This window comes from Hyperolius riggenbachi, chromosome 6 (genome assembly GCF_040937935.1).
Source record: "Hyperolius riggenbachi isolate aHypRig1 chromosome 6, aHypRig1.pri, whole genome shotgun sequence".
In the NCBI taxonomy this organism is placed as follows: Eukaryota; Metazoa; Chordata; class Amphibia; order Anura; family Hyperoliidae; genus Hyperolius; species Hyperolius riggenbachi.
The window spans coordinates 249247867-249268508 of NC_090651.1; positions in this window are offsets into that span (position 1 = coordinate 249247867).

The window sequence follows — 20642 nt, forward strand, 5'->3', positions numbered from 1 at the left end:
AAAGCTAACATGCGTTGCGTTAAGGGCACCTTAACGTCGCATCAAACGCAACGTCTTAGTGTGAAAGAGCCCTAACAGCCGAATTTGTCCTGAAAAAAACGATATATAGATCATTTAGCTGTGATAAGGAGTAATAAAGTTATTGGTGAATAAATGGGAGCAGCGCCTATATGTGAAAATTGCTCTCGGGCTGAAGTGGTTAAAGGAAACACGAGGTGAAAATACACTGATGAGATAAACAAGTGTATCTATCCTCCTTCCCCTCTGCTCAATGACATATTTAATGAGGTATGCCAAAGCTAAAATATATGAACTATTGACCCTTTTTATCTCTTTCCTACTCTCAGAGACTATTTACTGCCAGGAAAGTGTTTTATGGCTTTAATTCCTTATTAGTGAGGGTTGCACTATACAGTAGTCTATAGTATAACTGTAACGTTTATGGAATCGTTTTCGCGGTCAGCGCACAAGATGCGCACTGACACAGCGAAAACCTTCCACAAGCGTAAAATTGGGTGAACCCAGGCTAGGTGCAATGCACCAGCAGAGGGCAATTCCCACCAGCAGATGGTGCTGTGGAGTGCAGACGAGCACAGCCTCTGCACGGCCACAAATGCCAGATGGGAATTGTACAGATCTAAGACAGTGCGGGGCTGAACAGCCCTTAAAGAGAAGAGCACAGAGATAGGCTAAATGTGTGTTCCCCAATCTAGTCGCCACCCAGTGACGGTGAACACACATTCGCAGAAACAAAGTATGAACGCGATCGCGAGAGAGGCGATCACCAGAAGTGACACAAGACTGACCAGAACAGAACACAAGAGTAGCAAAGGCACAGCAAACGACAATGAGAAAATAACGAAAATAACAAACGCTAACTAAACGTGAACACCGCACTCATTCGCAACAGCGAACGCGTTTACTGCGTGATCTCCGCACGTTAAGCGCAATAGAGACAAGCACGCCTAACTAACCACCGACAGACCAACGTGAAACAGAGGACGTGAGCGCTTGCTTAACGGTCACCTCACCGAGCCTACAGCAAGCGTTCGTATAAGACAAGACAGACAAACGGACGGGAAACAGGATAGGAAAGATCCACTGCTCTTTCCACTAGAGTGAGTGCAATCCGGGTGCAGGAACAAGAAAGCAGATCAGAAGGATCCACAGCCGCTACCGCTTGGGGCTAGTGCGATCCAAGCACGACAGACAGATGAGATAGTGGGGAGCAACCGCTGCTCCAGCTATACTCCAAGAACAAAGATCAGAAGGATCCACAGCCGCTACCGCTAGAGGCTAGTGTGATCCAAACACGACAGACAGATGAGGTAGCCGGTAGCAACTGCTGCTCCAGCTTAATTGGTGGCGGAAAAAACAAGATATAGATCAGTGCATTTTGATAAGTAGTGATAAAGTTATAGGCTAATGAATGGGAGGTGAACATTTCTCACGTGAAAACGACAGAACCTGAATGGGTTAAGGCATCCACTTTGCCGCCGCCCATGGGCTGTGGATGGTCGGCAAGTGGTTAAAATGCATAGAAAATAAGGTGGTTACTAAACAAAATTAACACACACTTAGGCTGCTTTCACAGTGGGACGTTACAGCCGCACGTTACAGCAGCCTGTAATGCAGCCCAACTCACATCAATGAAAAATCAATGGGCTGGTTCACAGTGCCCACGTTGCATTGGAGTTTAACGCAGCACATTAAATGAAAGTGCAGCCTGCTATGCGTTATACTTGTATGTAGCTGCGTTAGACTGTTTGCACATGCTCAGTAATGTTTGTTTTTGTTTTTTTTTAAATGTGCCGCATGCGCCGTTTTCGTTCTATCCGTATGCGTCAAAAAGCACGCATCACGTACGCATCAAGAAACGCATAACACAGTGCAATGTAACGTCCAACTTTAAAGCTAACATGCATTGCGTTAAGGGCACCTTAACGTCGCATCAAACGCAACGTCTTAGTGTGAAAGAGCCCTAACAGCCGAATTTGTCCTGAAAAAAACGATATATAGATCATTTAGCTGTGATAAGGAGTAATAAAGTTATTGGCGAATAAATGGGAGCAGCGCCTATATGTGAAAATTGCTCTCGGGCTGAAGTGGTTAAAGGAAACACGAGGTGAAAATACACTGATGAGATAAACAAGTGTATCTATCCTCCTTCCCCTCTGCTCAATGACATATTTAATGAGGTATGCCAAAGCTAAAATATATGAACTATTGACCCTTTTTATCTCTTTCCTACTCTCAGAGACCATTTACTGCCAGGAAAGTGTTTTATGGCTTTAATTCCTTATTAGTGAGGGTTGCACTATACAGTAGTCTATAGTATAACTGTAACGTTTATGGAATCGTTTTCGCGGTCAGCGCACAAGATGCGCACTGACACAGCGAAAACCTTCCACAAGCGTAAAATTGGGTGAACCCAGGCTAGGTGCAATGCACCAGCAGAGGGCAATTCCCACCAGCAGATGGTGCTGTGGAGTGCAGACTAGAGTTGGGCCGAACGGTTCGCCTGCGAACGGTTCCATGCGAACTTCAGTGGTTCGCGTTCGCGTCCCGCAGGCGAACCTTTGCGGAAGTTCGGTTCGCCCCATAATGCACATGGAGGGTCAACTTTGACCCTCTACATCACAGTCAGCAGGCCCAGTGTAGCCAATTAGGCTACACTAGCCCCTGGAGCCCCACCCCCCCCCTTATATAAGGCAGGCAACGGCGGCCATTACGGTTACTCGTGTGCTGCCTGCGTTAGTGAGAGTAGGGCGAGCTGCTGCAGACTGTCTCTCAGGGCAAGATTAGTTAGGCTTAACTTGTTCCTGTCTGGCTGCATACCTGTTCTGTGAACCCACCACTGCATACCTGTGCTGTGAACCCACCACTGCATACCTGTGCTGTGAACCCACCACTGCATACCTGTGCTGTGAACCCACCACTGCATACCTGTGCTGTGAACCCACCACTGCATACCTGTTCAGTGAACCCACCACTGCATACCTGTGCTGTGAACCCACCACTGCATACCTGTTCAGTGAACCTGCCACTGCATACCTGTTCTGTTCAGTGGACCCGCCACTGTATACCTGTTCATTGAACCCACCACTGCATACCTGTGCTGTGAACCCACCACTGCATACCTGTTCTGTGAACCCACCACTGCATACCTGTGCTGTGAACCCACCACTGCATACCTGTTCAGTGAACCTGCCACTGCATACCCGTTCTGTTCAGTGGACCCGCCACTGTATACCTGTTCACTGAACCAACCACTGCATACCTGTGCTGTGAACCCACCACTGCATACCTGTTCTGTGAACCCACCACTGCATACCTGTGCTGTGAACCCACCACTGCATACCTGTTCAGTGAACCTGCCACTGCATACCTGTTCTGTTCAGTGGACCCGCCACTGTATACCTGTTCATTGAACCCACCACTGCATACCTGTGCTGTGAACCCACCACTGCATACCTGTTCTGTGAACCCACCACTGCATACCTGTTCAGTGAACCCGCCACTGCATACCTGTTCTGTTCAGTGGACGCGCCACTGTATGCCTGTTCAGTGAACCCGCCACTGCATACCTGTTCTGTTCAGTGGACCCGCCACTGTATACCTGTTCAGTGAACCCGCCACTGCATACCTGTTGTGTTCAGTGAACCTGCCACTGCATACCTGTTCTGTGAACCCGCCACTGTATACCTGTTCTGTTTAGTGAACCCGCCACTGTATACCTGTTCTGTTTAGTGAACCCGCCACTGCATACCTGTTCTGTTCAGTGGACCCGCCACTGTATACCTGTTCAGTGAACCCGCCACTGCATACCTGTTGTGTTCAGTGAACCTGCCACTGCATACCTGTTCTGTGAACTCGCCACTGTATACCTGTTCTGTTTAGTGAACCCGCCACTGTATACCTGTTCTGTTTAGTGAACCCGCCACTGCATACCTGTTCTGTTCAGTGGACCCGCCACTGTATACCTGTTCAGTGAACCCGCCACTGCATACCTGTTCTGTTCAGTACACCCGCCACTGTATACCTGTTTAGTGAACCCGCCACTGCATACCTGTTGTGTTCAGTGAACCTGCCACTGCATACCTGTTCTGTGAACCCGCCACTGTATACCTGTTCTGTTTAGTGAACCCGCCACTGCATACCTGTTCTGTTCAGTGGACCCGCCACTGTATACCTGTTCAGTGAACCCGCCACTGCATACCTGTTGTGTTCAGTGAACCTGCCACTGCATACCTGTTCTGTGAACCCGCCACTGTATACCTGTTCTGTTTAGTGAACCCGCCACTGTATACCTGTTCTGTTTAGTGAACCCGCCACTGCATACCTGTTCTGTTCAGTGGACCCGCCACTGTATACCTGTTCAGTGAACCCACCACTGCATACCTGTTCTGTTCAGTGGACCCGCCACTGTATACCTGTTCAGTGAACCCGCCACTGCATACCTGTTGTGTTCAGTGAACCTGCCACTGCATACCTGTTCTGTGAACCCGCCACTGTATACCTGTTCTGTTTAGTGAACCCGCCACTGCATACCTGTTCTGTTCAGTGGACCCGCCACTGTATACCTGTTCAGTGAACCCGCCACTGCATACCTGTTGTGTTCAGTGAACCTGCCACTGCATACCTGTTGAGTTCAGTGAACCTGCCACTGCATACCTGTTCTGTGAACCCGCCACTGTATACCTGTTCTGTTCAGTGAACCCACCGCATCAGTGCGCATACCTGTGCAGTTAAGTGAACCCACCTACCTACGTGAGTGCACGCAGTGTGATATACCACTCCGTGCATACCCGATATGGACAAAACAGGTAGAGGAAGAGGTAGTGCCAGAGCCAGAGGAAGGCCACCCGGCAGGTCTGCGCGAGGTCATGTAAATGTAATTTCGTGTGGACCTGGCCCACAGTACAGTGCTCGGAAGAAGGCACGTCCCATCACCTCCCAAGATTGTCAGGACGTGGTTGAGTATTTAGCGACACAGAACACCTCATCTTGCTCAGCCACCAGCGCTACTACTAGCACCACTTCCGCTGCATTTGACACTTCGCAATAATTATTTAGTGGTGAAATCACTGATGCACAGCCATTGTTGTTACAGCCAGATGAATTTTCACCAGCTCATATGTCTGAGTTACGCGGCAACACTATGGATGTAACGTGTCAGGAGGATGAAGGACCTACTGATGGTGCAAGTTTGGATTTGTCTGAGGCAAGCGAAGCTGGGCAGGATGACTATGATGATGACGGTAATAGGGATCCTCTGTATGTTCCCAATAGAGGAGATGAAGAGGGGGACAGTTCAGAGGGGGAGTCAGAGAGTAGTAGGAGGAGAGAAGTTGCTGAAAGCAGCTGGGGCAGCTCTTCGTCAGAAACAGCTGGTGGCAGAGTCCGGCACCATGTATCGCCACCTATGTACAGCCAGCCAACTTGCCCTTCAGCATCAGCTGCTGAGGTCCCCATAGTGCCCACATCCCAGGGTGGCTCAGCGGTGTGGAAATTTTTTAATGTGTGTGCCTCAGATCGGACCAAAGCCATCTGTTCGCTCTGCCAACAAAAATTGAGCCGTGGAAAGGCCAACACTCACGCAGGGACAAGTGCCTTACGAAGGCACCTGGAGAAAAGGCACAAACAGCAATGGGATGGCCACCTGAGCAAAAGCAGCAGCAGCACACAAAAGCAAAGCCACCCTCCTTCTCCTCTTCCTCCTCCATCAGGTGCATTATCTGCTTCTGCCGCTTTCTCCCTTCCACCTTCACAGGCACCCTCCTCCACTCCGCCTCTGCCCTTGAGCGGTTCCTGCTCCTCTGCCCACAGCAGCAGTCAGGTGTCCGTGAAGGAAATGTTTGAGCGGAAGAAGCCAATTTCGGCCAGTCACCCCCTTGCCCGGCGTCTGACAGCTGGCGTGGCGGAACTGTTAGCTCGGCAGCTGTTACCATACCGGCTGGTGGACTCTGAGGCCTTCCGTAAATTTGTGGCCATCGGAACACCGCAGTGGAAGATGCCAGGCCGCACTTATTTTTCGAGAAAGGCCATACCCCAACTGCTCCGTGAAGTTGAGAGGCAAGTGGTGTCATCTCTTGCGAAGAGCGTTGGGTCAAGGGTACACCTGACCACGGATGCCTGGTCTGCCAAGCACGGGCAGGGCCGCTACATTACCTACACAGCCCATTGGGTGAACCTGGTGGTGAACGATGGCAAGCAGGGCGCAGCGGACCAAATTGTGACACCTCCACGGCTTGCAGGCAGGCCTCCTGCCACCTCCTCTCCTCCTGCTACATGCTCTTCGCTGTCCTCCTCCTCCTTGGCTGAGTGGCAGTTCTCCTCTCCAGCTACACAGCCCCAGCTCCGCAGGGCCTATGCTGCATGCCAGGTAAGACGGTGTCACGCCATCTTAGACATGTCTTGTCTCAAAGCGGAGAGTCACACTGGAGCAGCTCTCCTGGCTGCTCTTAAGAAACAGGTGGATGAGTGGCTGACCCCGCACCACCTGGAGATAGGCAACGTGGTGTGCGACAACGGCAGTAATCTGCTTGCCGCTTTGCATATGGGGAAGCTGACACACATACCCTGCATGGCACATGTCATGAATCTAGTGGTTCAAAGATTTGTGGCAAAGTACCCTGGCTTAGCGAATGTCCTGAAGCAGGCCAGGAAGTTCTGTGGGCATTTGAGGCGGTCTTACACAGCCATGGCACGCTTTGCGGAAATTCAGCGCAAAAACAACATGCCGGTGAGACGCCTCATTTGCGATAGCCCGACTCGCTGGAACTCGACCCTGCTCATGTTCTCCCGCCTGCTAGAACAGAAGAAAGCCGTGACCCACTACCTCTACAACTACAGTAGAATGAAACAGTCTGGGAAGATGGGGATGTTTTGGCCCGACAACTGGACACTGATGGAAAATGCATGCAGGCTCATGCGGCCGTTTGAGGAGGTGACCAACCTGGTGAGCCGCAGTGAGGGCACCATCAGCGACTTAATTCCCTACGCTTACTTCTTGGAGCGTGCTGTGCGTAGAGTGGCGGATGAAGCTGTGAACGAGCGTGACCAGGAACCGTTACAGCAGGAACAGGCATGGGACCAATTTTCATCAGACCCAGCTGTTTCCTCAACACCTGCGGCAGCACAGAGGGGGGAGGAGGAGGAAGAAGAGAAGTCGTGTGCAGAAGACGAGTCAGACTCAGAGGATGATGAGCAAGGTGTTTCTTTGGGGGAGGAGGAGGAGGGGACAGCGGCAGGAGAACAACCTCAGCAGGCATCGCAAGGGGCTTGTGCTGCTCGACCTTCCCGTGGTATTGTTCGCGGCTGGGGGGAGGAGGTTGACTTACCTGACATCACTGAGGAAGAGCAAGAGAAGATGGAGGGTACTGGATCCGACTTTGTGCAGATGTCGTCTTTTATGCTGTCCTGCCTGTTGAGGGACCCCCGTATAAAAAACCTCAAGGGGAATGACCTGTACTGGGTGGCCACACTACTAGACCCTCGGTACAGGTACAAAGTGGCGGACCTGTTACCAACTCACCGGAAGGTGGAAAGGATGCAGCACATGCAGAACCAGCTGTCAACTATGCTTTACAATGCCTTTAAGGGTGATGTGACGGCACAACGCCAGCAAGGTACCACTGCCACTAATCCTCCTCCCGTGTCCACGCAGTCAAAGACAGGACGCTCCAGCGATCTCATGGTGATGTCGGACATGCGGACGTTCTTTAGTCCAACGCCTCGCCGTAGCCCTTCCGGATCCACCCTCCACCAACGCCTGGAACGGCAGGTAGCCGACTACCTGGCCTTAAGTGTGGATGTAGACACTGCTGTGAACAGCGATGAGGAACCCTTGAACTACTGGGTGCGCAGGCTTGACCTGTGGCCAGAGCTGTCCCAATTTGCCATCCAACTTCTCTCCTGCCCTGCCGCAAGCGTCCTGTCAGAAAGGACCTTCAGCGCAGCTGGAGGCATTGTCACAGAGAAGAGAAGAGAAGTCACAAAAGTGTTAAGTACCTCACCTTTATCAAAATGAATGAGGCATGGATCCCGGAGGGCTGCTGCCCGCCCAAGACTAAGTCAGTCCCCGCACACACAGCATCTCTGCCTGCACGCCGTGTGACTGGCTGCTTGGCCTGCCCCAAGAAGACTAAGTCGCTCCCAGTCCCTCCACACAGCATGTCTGCCTGCAGGCCGCTTGACTACCTTCTCCGCCACCACCAACAGGGTCCGGGACTCCAGGCGGATTGCTGAATTTTTTAGGCCGCTGCTAGCAGCGGCCGCTGTAATAATTTTTCTGGTGCGTGAACATGACTGCCTAATTTTTCTGGCTGCACTGCGGGCAGCTGCAACAACAAAAGAAAAGGCATGTACATGCGCCCATTCCCCTTCGTGATCATTACCTTGCCGTGGTGAAGGGGCTTGCGTATCACAATGAAGCAATGACCGGCGCCTAGATGAGTGTCTCGGGGGGCACACCCATGATAATAAGGTCGTTGCCTCATTGTGGTCAGACCAAATTTGATCAGCTGGACAGTCACTGTTCTGTCATTCAGCTACATCAGCCAGGCGACCATATGGGCTGTAAAGCCACCAAAACCTGCACTCTCGCCATGGTGCGCACCAGTCCAGCACGGCCGTCACTACACAAACGCTGGAACTCGACCCTGCTCATGTTCTCCCGCCTGCTAGAACAGAAGAAAGCCGTGACCCACTACCTCTACAACTACAGTAGAATGAAACAGTCTGGGAAGATGGGGATGTTTTGGCCCGACAACTGGACACTGATGGAAAATGCATGCAGGCTCATGCGGCCGTTTGAGGAGGTGACCAACCTGGTGAGCCGCAGTGAGGGCACCATCAGCGACTTAATTCCCTACGCTTACTTCTTGGAGCGTGCTGTGCGTAGAGTGGCGGATGAAGCTGTGAACGAGCGTGACCAGGAACCGTTACAGCAGGAACAGGCATGGGACCAATTTTCATCAGACCCAGCTGTTTCCTCAACACCTGCGGCAGCACAGAGGGGGGAGGAGGAGGAAGAAGAGAAGTCGTGTGCAGAAGACGAGTCAGACTCAGAGGATGATGAGCAAGGTGTTTCTTTGGGGGAGGAGGAGGAGGGGACAGCGGCAGGAGAACAACCTCAGCAGGCATCGCAAGGGGCTTGTGCTGCTCGACCTTCCCGTGGTATTGTTCGCGGCTGGGGGGAGGAGGTTGACTTACCTGACATCACTGAGGAAGAGCAAGAGAAGATGGAGGGTACTGGATCCGACTTTGTGCAGATGTCGTCTTTTATGCTGTCCTGCCTGTTGAGGGACCCCCGTATAAAAAACCTCAAGGGGAATGACCTGTACTGGGTGGCCACACTACTAGACCCTCGGTACAGGTACAAAGTGGCGGACCTGTTACCAACTCACCGGAAGGTGGAAAGGATGCAGCACATGCAGAACCAGCTGTCAACTATGCTTTACAATGCCTTTAAGGGTGATGTGACGGCACAACGCCAGCAAGGTACCACTGCCACTAATCCTCCTCCCGTGTCCACGCAGTCAAAGACAGGACGCTCCAGCGATCTCATGGTGATGTCGGACATGCGGACGTTCTTTAGTCCAACGCCTCGCCGTAGCCCTTCCGGATCCACCCTCCACCAACGCCTGGAACGGCAGGTAGCCGACTACCTGGCCTTAAGTGTGGATGTAGACACTGCTGTGAACAGCGATGAGGAACCCTTGAACTACTGGGTGCGCAGGCTTGACCTGTGGCCAGAGCTGTCCCAATTTGCCATCCAACTTCTCTCCTGCCCTGCCGCAAGCGTCCTGTCAGAAAGGACCTTCAGCGCAGCTGGAGGCATTGTCACAGAGAAGAGAAGAGAAGTCACAAAAGTGTTAAGTACCTCACCTTTATCAAAATGAATGAGGCATGGATCCCGGAGGGCTGCTGCCCGCCCAAGACTAAGTCAGTCCCCGCACACACAGCATCTCTGCCTGCACGCCGTGTGACTGGCTGCTTGGCCTGCCCCAAGAAGACTAAGTCGCTCCCAGTCCCTCCACACAGCATGTCTGCCTGCAGGCCGCTTGACTACCTTCTCCGCCACCACCAACAGGGTCCGGGACTCCAGGCGGATTGCTGAATTTTTTAGGCCGCTGCTAGCAGCGGCCGCTGTAATAATTTTTCTGGTGCGTGAACATGACTGCCTAATTTTTCTGGCTGCACTGCGGGCAGCTGCAACAACAAAAGAAAAGGCATGTACATGCGCCCATTCCCCTTCGTGATCATTACCTTGCCGTGGTGAAGGGGCTTGCGTATCACAATGAAGCAATGACCGGCGCCTAGATGAGTGTCTCGGGGGGCACACCCATGATAATAAGGTCGTTGCCTCATTGTGGTCAGACCAAATTTGATCAGCTGGACAGTCACTGTTCTGTCATTCAGCTACATCAGCCAGGCGACCATATGGGCTGTAAAGCCACCAAAACCTGCACTCTCGCCATGGTGCGCACCAGTCCAGCACGGCCGTCACTACACAAACAGCTGTTTGCGGTGCGTTACACGGTGAGTTTGGTGTGTCAGTGTGAAGCAGTACCTTAATTACACTACCTGATTGATGTATACACATGCAAGATGTTTTAAAGCACTTTAGGCCTGTCATTTAGCATTCAATGTGATTTCTGCCCTTAAAACGCTGCTTTGCGTCAAATCCAGATTTTTCCCCGGGACTTTTGGCATGTATCCCACTCCGCCATGCCCCCCTCCAGGTGTTAGACCCCTTGAAACATCTTTTCCATCACTTTTGTGGCCAGCATAATTCTTTTTTTTTTCAAAGTTCGCATCCCCATTGAAGTCTATTGCGGTTCGCGAACTTTAACGCGAACCGAACCTTCCGCGGAAGTTCGCGAACCAGGTTCGCGAACCTAAAATCGGAGGTTCGGCCCAACTCTAGTGCAGACGAGCACAGCCTCTGCACGGCCACAAATGCCAGATGGGAATTGTACAGATCTAAGACAGTGCGGGGCTGAACAGCCCTTAAAGAGAAGAGCACAGAGATAGGCTAAATGTGTGTTCCCCAATCTAGTCGCCACCCAGCGACGGTGAACACACATTCGCAGAAACAAAGTATGAACGCGATCGCGAGAGAGGTGATCGCCAGAAGTGACACAAGACTGACCAGAACAGAACACAAGAGTAGCAAAGGCACAGCAAACGACAATGAGAAAATAACGAAAATAACAAACGCTAACTAAACGCGAACACCGCACTCATTCGCAACAGCGAACGCGTTTACTGCGCGATCTCCGCACGTTAAGCGCAACAGAGACAAGCACGCCTAACTAACCACCGACAGACCAACGTGAAACAGAGGACGTGAGCGCTTGCTTAACGGTCACCTCACAGAGCCTACAGCAAGCGTTCGTATAAGACAAGACAGACAAACGGACGGGAAACAGGATAGGAAAGATCCACTGCTCTTTCCACTAGAGCGAGTGCAATCCGGGTGCAGGAACAAGAAATCAGATCAGAAGGATCCACAGCCGCTACCGCTTGGGGCTAGTGCGATCCAAGCACGACAGACAGATGAGATAGTAGGGAGCAACCGCTGCTCCAGCTATACTCCAAGAACAAAGATCAGAAGGATCCACAGCCGCTACCGCTAGAGGCTAGTGCGATCCAAACACGACAGACAGATGAGGTAGCCGGTAGCAACTGCTGCTCCAGCTTACACTCCAAGAACAAAGATCAGAAGGATCCACAGCCGCTACTGCTAGAGGCTAGTGCGATCCAAACAAGACAGACAGATTAACAGAAGGGGCTACCAGTAGCGACCGCTGCTCTGGTTAGCACCCCAGACAGACATAACGATTTCCTGACAACCACCGTTGGTGACAGTACAATCGCAACATAGAGGCAATACAGACAACACAAGGGAACTGCAATCTAACTGCACTAGGGAAACTGCCAAGTGCAGTCCCAAGAATTACTCTAAGATAACTTTAACAAGAAATAGCATGGCTGACACTCTAGGAGTGTTTCAACAAACCCTGAAGGAATGACCAGCAAAGGACTCTGGGAAACGTAGCTCTTTATACTGCCAGCCTACAAAGGAGTTAGCTGGGTGATTTGCATAACCAATGTATGCAAATTCCTCAGCAGCAGAGCAGATCAGAAACTTGCAAAGGAAAGACAGGTCTCTCTTCCAGAGACCTGCAGCCCACAGACTAGAGGAATGGTCAAACAGCTGTCTGCCTGTGCAGCCAACTGAGCGGATCATTACAATAACCCAGTCCCAACCCAAACAGTGTTACTTTTTTTCAGTCAGTGAAAGAAGAAAAGGAACACAGCCTAGTTATTTGTGTGTCTGGCACTGTACATAAACACGTCTATCTCATTATGTCACATGTCAACTTGTGTATCCTTTAATATTGAGGGAACTCAAAGTACGTCTTTTTCAACTCGACCCGCTAATTAAATTTAACAAGCCACAACATTTTACATCTTAGAACTTAAAGTAGTTTTTACAGTCTATTTGCTCACCATCATATCTGCAGAAGAGTAACATGCACTAAGATCAAAGAACAACTTCCCAATAAAGGTGGATGTAAGTAAGTCACATTCCATGAAAGACAGCTACATATTTTCAGCAGGCATAAAATAACATCCATGAAGTGAAGGTGCCACAGTAGCTCATTGTATGCATTGTCATGTAGACATGTTCCTAACTAATAGTTGGCAGCCTGGCACAGAATAAACATGTAGAGCACATGGCATCCTTCCCAGTCATTTAGTCTCACTCCAAGCTTCTGATTACCTGCTGCCAACCTTTTGATAAATTTCCATTCAAAAATCAATTCTTCTCCCAGTCCATGTTAGAAAGAAAATGTGCTTTAGTTTATGCATAGCTTCATCTGCATCAGAGAAAAGTAGAGGGCAGAAGTCAACATATTTACATGGAAGGGGTAATGATGGTTGTGTAGTACATGACCAGAGGGAGTATTCTTAACCAGATCTGGATGCAGCTGACTGAAATCTGTGCCCTGTTTGGAGCCTCATATCCTTGCCATAGCGTAGATTTCAATCTCCCATCGCAGCACGCTCCCACCGCTATTGTCGCTTCATGGCCGCTGCACACAGCTCTCTGATGACAGCTGAGGTCCATGCATCGATTAGGAGTCAATTTCGCTGCCCAAAACTTGCTGTTATTTTACAGAAGGTAGAATTCAAACTAGGGGGGGTGTCTGATCATTCACCGGTGTACTGTGAAATATCCTGTGGGGGCCTCCAAACTAAACCTAGTAACTCAAGCCACCCATTCTGGCTAACTTTGCTTGGAAAACAAGACAGGATTCCTGATCAGTTAATACAATATATCAATGCTAACAGTTCCACTGTAAACAAGCTGTTATTATGGGATTCCTTCAAATCGTATCTTAGAGGGTGTGTGAAATCCACTATCTCTTATATTAAAAGGAGTCAATTTCAAGGGCTTCTGACGCTGCAATCACAGTGAGCCAATCGCAGTGATCACAGTCAAAATCTGAAAATAAAAAGGTTCGGGTCATTAAATAAATATGCTAACAACCTCTCAAGACCCTATTTAGATGCCCTGTTTCAATGAAGGAATCCTAATGTCATGTATTTATGTTTGCAAAACAATCTATGTATACCCTTTTGATGTTGCATGTACAGTGGGTTGCATAAGTATTCGGCCCCCTTGAAGTTTTCCACATTTTGTCACATTACTGCCACAAACATGAATCAATTTTATTGGAATTCCACGTGAAAGACCAATACAAAGTGGTGTACACGTGAGAAGTGGATCGAAAATCATACATCATTCCAAACATTTTTTACAAATAAATAACTGCAAAGTGGGGTGTGCGTAATTATTCGGCCCCCTGAGTCAATACTTTGTAGAAGCACCTTTTGCTGCAATTACAGCTGCCAATCTTTTAGGGTATGTCTCTACCAGCTTTGCACATCTAGAGACTGAAATCCTTGCCCATTCTTCTTTGCAAAACAGCTCAGTCAGATTAGATGGACAGTGTTTGTGAACAGCAGTTTTCAGATCTTGCCACAGATTCTCGATTGGATTTAGATCTGGACTTTGACTGGGCCATTCTAACACATGGATATGTTTTGTTTTAAACCATTCCATTGTTGCCCTGGCTTTATGTTTAGGGTCATTGTTCTGCTGGAAGGTGAACCTCCACCCCAGTCTCAAGTCTTTTGCAGTCTCCAAGAGGTTTTCTTCCAAGTTTGCCCTGTATTTGGCTCCATCCTTCTCCCCATCAACTCTGACCAGCTTCCCTGTCCCTGCTGAAGAGATGCACCCCCCGAGCATGATGCTGCCACCACCATATTTGACAGTGGGGATGGTGTGTTTAGAGTGATGTGCAGTGTTAGTTTTCCACCACACATAGCGTTTTGCATTTTGGCCAAAAAGTTCCATTTTGGTCTCATCTGACCAGAGCACCTTCTTCCACATGGTTGCTGTGTCCCCCACATGGCTTGTGGCAAACTGCAAACGGGACTTCTTATGCTTTCTGTTAACAATGCCTTTCTTCTTGCCACTCTTCCATAAAGGCCTACTTTGTACAGTGCATGACTAATAGTTGTCCTATGGACAGAGTCTCCCACCTGAGCTGTAGATCTCTGCAGCTCATCCAGAGTCACCATGGGCCTCTTGACTGCATTTCTGATCAGTGCTCTCCTTGTTCGGCCTGTGAGTTTAGGTGGATGGCCTTGTCTTGGTAGGTTTACAGTTGTGCCATACTCCTTCCATTTCTGAATGATCGCTTGAACAGTGCTCCGTGGGATGTTCAAGGCTTTGGAAATCTTTTTGTAGCCTAAGCCTGCTTTAAATTTCTCAATAACTTGATCCCTGACCTGTCTTGTGTGTTCTTTGGACTTCACAATGTTGTTGCTCCCAATATTCTCTTAGACAACCTCTGAGGCCCTCACAGAGCAGCTGTATTTGTACTGACATTAGATTACACACAGGTGCACTCTATTTAGTCATTAGCACTCATCAGGCAATGTCTATAGGCAACTGACTGCACTCAGATCAAAGGGGGCCGAATAATTATGCACACACCACTTTGCAGTTATTTATTTGTAAAAAATGTTTGGAATCATGTATGATTGTCGTTCCAATTCTCATGTGTAGTGTTGGGCGAACAGTGTTCGCCACTGTTCGGGTTCTGCAGAACATCACCCTGTTCGGGTGATGTTCGAGTTCGGCCGAACACCTGATGGTGTTCGGCCAAACTGTTCGGCCATATGGCCGAACTAAGAGCGCATGGCCGAACGTTACCCGAACGTTCGGCTAGCGCTGTGATTGGCCGAACGGGTCATGTGTAGTGTTGGGCGAACATCTAGATGTTCGGGTTCGGGCCGAACATAGCCGCGATGTTCGGGTGTTCGAGCCGAACTCCGAACATAATGGAAGTCAATGGGGACCTGAACTTTCGTGCTTTGTAAAGCCTCCTTATATGCTACATACCCCAAATTAACAGGGTATGTGCACCTTGGGAGTGGGTACAAGAGGAAATTTTTTTTAGCAAAAAGAGCTTATAGTTTTTGAGAAAATCGATTTTAAAGTTTCAAAGGGAAAACTGTCTTTTAAATGCGGGAAATGTCTGTTCTCTTTGCACAGGTAACATGCTTTTTGTCGGCATGCAGTCATAAATGTAATACATATAAGAGGTTCCAGGAAAAGGGACCGGTAACGCTAACCCAGCAGCAGCACACGTGATGGAACAGGAGGAGGGTGGCGCAGGAGGAGAAGGCCACGCTTTGAGACACAACAACCCAGGCCTTGCATGAGGACAAGAAGCGTGCGGATAGCAATTTGCGTTTTGTCGCCATGCAGTCATAAATGTAATACAGATGAGAGGTTCAATAAACAGGGACCGGAAACGCTAACCCATCACAGATGTTCATTGTTCATGTTACTTGGTTGGGGTCCGGGAGTGTTGCGTAGTCGTTTCCAATCCAGGATTGATTCATTTTAATTTGAGTCAGACGGTCTGCATTTTCTGTGGAGAGGCGGATACGCCGATCTGTGACGATGCCTCCGGCAGCACTGAAACAGCGTTCCGACATAACGCTGGCTGCCGGGCAAGCCAGCACCTCTATTGCGTACATTGCCAGTTTGTGCCAGGTGTCTAGCTTCGATACCCAATAGTTGAAGGGTGCAGATGGATTGTTCAACACAGCTATGCCATCTGACATGTAGTCCTTAACCATCTTCTCCAGGCGATCGGTGTTGGAGGTGGATCTGCACGCTTGCTGTTCTGTGTGCTGCTGCATGGGTGTCAGAAAATTTTCCCACTCCAAGGACACTGCCGATACCATTCCCTTTTGGGCACTAGCTTCGGCTTGTGTTGTTTGCTGCCCTCCTGGTCGTCCTGGGTTTGCGGAAGTCAGTCTGTCGGCGAACAACTGGCTAGAGGAGGGGGAGGATGTCAATCTCCTCTTTAAAGTCTCCACAAGGGCCTGCTGGTATTCTTCCATTTTGACCTGTCGGACTCTTTCTTCAAGCAGTTTTGGAACATTGTGTTTGTACCGTGGATCCAGAAGGGTATAAACCCAGTAATTGGTGTTGTCCAGAATGCGCACAATGCGTGGGTCGCGTTCAATGCAGTCCTAGGCCGAAGAGGTCATAGCCTAGGGTCACAAAAACCTGTTTATTTGGGCTATTTCAATGGTAGTGATGGTGACGTACATAAATCTCAGCCATGGCCGTTAGCAACGTCTGAATTTCACGAAATGTCTCATGCAGGTAGAAGACATATTGTTAGACTTGGATTCCAAAGATGGGGTCCCTACATCTCTGCAAACCAGAGTTACAGGGGTCCAAAATTGGTAAAATCCCCCATAGGCTTTCATTGGGCCTCCTATTTACAGTTTCAAAATCTCACATCTTTTCAAAGGGCAATTGATCAGCAGTGGCAAATTTTCTAGCATTGTAGGGACCCTTAGGGGGAACATGACTGGTGAGTTTCGGGCCCCTAGGCCGAAGAGGTCATAGCCTAGGGTCACAAAAACCTGTTTATTTGGGTTATTTCAATGGTAGTGATGGTGACGTACATAAATCTCAGCCATGGCCGTTAGCAACGTCTGAATTTCACGAAATGTCTCATGCAGGTAGAAGACATTTTGTTATACTTGGATTCCAAAGATGGGGTCCCTACATCTCTGCAAACCAGAGTTACAGGGGTCCAAAATTGGTAAAATCCCCCATAGACTTTCATTGCCTCCCTATTTCACTTTCCAAAATCTCACATCTTTTCAAAGGGCAATGGCTCAGCAGTACCAAATTTTCTAGCATTGTAGGGACCCTTAGGGGGATCATGACTGGTGAGCTTCGGGCCCCTTGGCCAAAGAGGTCATAGCCTAGGGTCACAAAAACCTGTTTATTTGGGCTATTTCAATGGTAGTGATGGTGACGTACATAAATCTCAGCTATGGCCGTTAGCAACGTCTGAATTTCACGAAATGTCTCATGCAGGTAGAAGACATATTGTTAGACTTGGATTTCAAAGATGGGGTCCCTACATCTCTGCAAACCAGAGTTACAGGGGTCCAAAATTGGTAAAATCCCCCATAGACTTTCATTGCCTCCCTATTTCACTTTCCAAAATCTCACATCTTTTCAAAGGGCAATGGCTCAGCAGTACCAAATTTTCTAGCATTGTAGGGACCCTTAGGGGGAACATGACTGGTGAGTTTCGGGCCCCTAGGCCAAAGAGGTCATAGCCTAGGGTCACAAAAACCTGTTTATTTAGGCTATTTCAATGGTAGTGATGGAGACGTACATAAATCTCAGCTATGGCCGTTAGCAACGTCTGAATTTCACGAAATGTCTCATGCAGGTAGAAGACATATTGTTAGACTTGGATTTCAAAGATGGGGTCCCTACATCTCTGCAAACCAGAGTTACAGGGGTCCAAAATTGGTAAAATCCCCCATAGACTTTCATTGCCTCCCTATTTCACTTTCCAAAATCTCACATCTTTTCAAAGGGCAATGGCTTAGCAGTACCAAATTTTCTAGCATTGTAGGGACCCTTAGGGGGAACATGACTGGTGAGTTTCGGGCCCCTAGGCCAAAGAGGTCATAGCCTAGGGTCACAAAAACCTGTTTATTTGGGCTATTTCAATGGTAGTGATGGTGACGTACATAAATCTCAGCTATGGCCGTTAGCAACGTCTGAATTTCACGAAATGTCTCATTCAGGTAGAAGACATATTGTTAGACTTGGATTTCAAAGATGGGGTCCCTACATCTCTGCAAACCAGAGTTACAGGGGTCCAAAATTGGTAAAATCCCCCATAGACTTTCATTGCCTCCCTATTTCACTTTCCAAAATCTCACATCTTTTCAAAGGGCAATGGCTCAGCAGTACCAAATTTTCTAGCATTGTAGGGACCCTTAGGGGGAACATGACTGGTGAGTTTCGGGCCCCTAGGCCAAAAAAGGTCATAGCCTAGGGTCACAAAAACCTGTTTATTTGGGCTATTTCAATGGTAGTGATGGTGACGTACATAAATCTCAGCTATGGCCGTTAGCAACGTCTGAATTTCACGAAATGTCTCATGCAGGTAGAAGACATATTGTTAGACTTGGATTCCAAAGATGGGGTCCCTACATCTCTGCAAACCAGAGTTACAGGGGTCCAAAATTGGTAAAATCCCCCATAGACTTTCATTGCCTCCCTATTTCACTTTCCAAAATCTCACATCTTTTCAAAGGGCAATGGCTCAGCAGTACCAAATTTTCTAGCATTGTAGGGACCCTTAGGGGGATCATGACTGGTGAGCTTCGGGCCCCTTGGCCAAAGAGGTCATAGCCTAGGGTCACAAAAACCTGTTTATTTGGGCTATTTCAATGGTAGTGATGGTGACGTACATAAATCTCAGCTATGGCCGTTAGCAACGTCTGAATTTCACGAAATGTCTCATGCAGGTAGAAGACATATTGTTAGACTTGGATTTCAAAGATGGGGTCCCTACATCTCTGCAAACCAGAGTTACAGGGGTCCAAAATTGGTAAAATCCCCCATAGACTTTCATTGCCTCCCTATTTCACTTTCCAAAATCTCACATCTTTTCAAAGGGCAATGGCTCAGCAGTACCAAATTTTCTAGCATTGTAGGGACCCTTAGGGGGAACATGACTGGTGAGTTTCGGGCCCCTAGGCCAAAGAGGTCATAGCCTAGGGTCACAAAAACCTGTTTATTTAGGCTATTTCAATGGTAGTGATGGAGACGTACATAAATCTCAGCTATGGCCGTTAGCAACGTCTGAATTTCACGAAATGTCTCATGCAGGTAGAAGACATATTGTTAGACTTGGATTTCAAAGATGGGGTCCCTACATCTCTGCAAACCAGAGTTACAGGGGTCCAAAATTGGTAAAATCCCCCATAGACTTTCATTGCCTCCCTATTTCACTTTCCAAAATCTCACATCTTTTCAAAGGGCAATGGCTTAGCAGTACCAAATTTTCTAGCATTGTAGGGACCCTTAGGGGGAACATGACTGGTGAGTTTCGGGCCCCTAGGCCAAAGAGGTCATAGCCTAGGGTCACAAAAACCTGTTTATTTGGGCTATTTCAATGGTAGTGATGGTGACGTACATAAATCTCAGCTATGGCCGTTAGCAACGTCTGAATTTCACGAAATGTCTCATTCAGGTAGAAGACATATTGTTAGACTTGGATTTCAAAGATGGGGTCCCTACATCTCTGCAAACCAGAGTTACAGGGGTCCAAAATTGGTAAAATCCCCCATAGACTTTCATTGCCTCCCTATTTCACTTTCCAAAATCTCACATCTTTTCAAAGGGCAATGGCTCAGCAGTACCAAATTTTCTAGCATTGTAGGGACCCTTAGGGGGAACATGACTGGTGAGTTTCGGGCCCCTAGGCCAAAAAAGGTCATAGCCTAGGGTCACAAAAACCTGTTTATTTGGGCTATTTCAATGGTAGTGATGGTGACGTACATAAATCTCAGCTATGGCCGTTAGCAACGTCTGAATTTCACGAAATGTCTCATGCAGGTAGAAGACATATTGTTAGACTTGGATTCCAAAGATGGGGTCCCTACATCTCTGCAAACCAGAGTTACAGGGGTCCAAAATTGGTAAAATCCCCCATAGACTTTCATTGCCTCCCTATTTCACTTTCCAAAATCTCACATCTTTTCAAAGGGCAATGGCTCAGCACTACCAAATTTTCTAGCATTGTAGGGACCCTTAGGGGGATCATGACTGGTGAGTTTTGCCACTGCTGAGCCATTGCCCTTTGAAATGGTGTAAGATTTTGGAACGGTAAATAGTAGGCCCAATGAAAGCCTATGGGGGATTTTACCAATTTTGGACCCCTGTAACTCTGGTTTGCAGAGATGTAGGGACCCCATCTTTGGAATCCAAGTCTAACAATATGTCTTCTACCTGCATGAGACATTTCGTGAAATTCAGACGTTGCTAACGGCCATGGCTGAGATTTATGTACGTCACCATCACTACCATTGAAATAGCCCAAACAAACAGGTTTTTGTGACCCTAGGCTATGACCTCTTCGGCCTAGGACTGCATTGAACGCGACCCACGCATTGTGCGCATTCTGGACAACACCAATTACTGGGTTTAT